Here is a 1,317-nt window from a genome sequence, read left to right on the forward strand (position 1 = left end):
AAATGGGCCCAACTAATTTTTGACAAAGGAGTAAAAGCAACTCAGTGGATGTAGGGATAACCTCTATATGGAATCCCACTGGAGCAAAGGGACATTCACAGGTAAAAATATGTACCTGGACCTAAACCTCACACCTTACATAAAAGTTAACTGAAAATGGAGAGGAGACTTGAATGTAAACTTATGTAGCTTTTTAGAAAGAAATAGGAGAGAAAGTCTTTGAGACGGAGGAGTGGAAAATGTTCTTGGACTTGACACCAAACCGGGGTTCCATATCAAGAAAAAAAAAAAAAGTGGGCCCCTGCCCCATAGAAATTAAACACCTTTGCTCTGTGAAAGACTCTACTAAGAAGATGAAAAGGAAAATTACAGACCAGGAGAAAATATTCGCAAATCATAAGTTTCTCTATCTAGGGTATGCAGGGAACTCTTAAGGCCCAACTATAAACAAAAACACCAGGGGTATTGCTGTGTCTTAGCTTTCTGAGAACCTGTTTCGATGCTCCCGGGTACAATGAGCTTCCTAAAGAGTTTCCCGCCGCCGGGGCAGGATGAGGGGCTTCGGCAACAGCAGCCAGATACAGAGGCTGTGCTGAACGGAAAGGGCCTCGGTATCGGCACTCCTTACATCACAGAGAGCCGCCTTGGTTAGATGTTTCTGGATTAGGATTCTCACTGGAATACCCCACCATTAGTTTACATGCGGTGCCCAGGGACCTAAATGCTTATCCTCGAGAGCATTTGTATGTTATGGTGAATGCCAAATTTGGAGAAGAATCAAAAGAATCTCTTGTTGCTGATGAAGAGGAGGAAGACAGTGATGATGATGTTGAACCTATTACTGAATTTAGATTCGTGCCTCGTGATAAATCAGCATTGGAGGTGATGTTCACTGCAACGTGTAAAGGCTAGGCTTTGCATCCAGATCCTGAGGATGAAGACTCAGATGATTATGGTGGAGAAGAATATGATGTGGAAGCACATGAACAAGGGCAGGGGGATAGTCCTACATTTTATACCTATGAAGAAGGATTATCCCATTTAACAGCAGAAGGGCAAGCTACACTGGAGAGATCAGAAGGAAGGCTTTCTCAGTCTGTGAGCAGCCAGTATAACATGGCTGGGATCCCCAGGGAAGATTCAATGAGAGATTATGAAGATGGCATGGAGGTAGGCACCACACCAACAGTTGCTGGACAGTTTGAGGATGCGGATGTTGATCCCTGAAAATGATTTATGCTGCTTAAAAGTTCTGCTTATAACTAGGAGAGAACCTGGTGCCTCTTCCACTTTGGAGTGGGGTTGATGAAAGTCTTT

General features: G+C 43.8%; 1 pseudogene; it reads left to right on the forward strand.

Annotated features, from left to right (window-relative positions):
• Positions 1-514: 514 nt before the first annotated feature.
• LOC143394887 (methylosome subunit pICln-like) lies at positions 515-1,317 on the forward strand (annotated as a pseudogene).

This window comes from Callospermophilus lateralis, chromosome 3 (assembly GCF_048772815.1).
Source record: "Callospermophilus lateralis isolate mCalLat2 chromosome 3, mCalLat2.hap1, whole genome shotgun sequence".
Lineage (NCBI taxonomy): Eukaryota > Metazoa > Chordata > Mammalia > Rodentia > Sciuridae > Callospermophilus > Callospermophilus lateralis.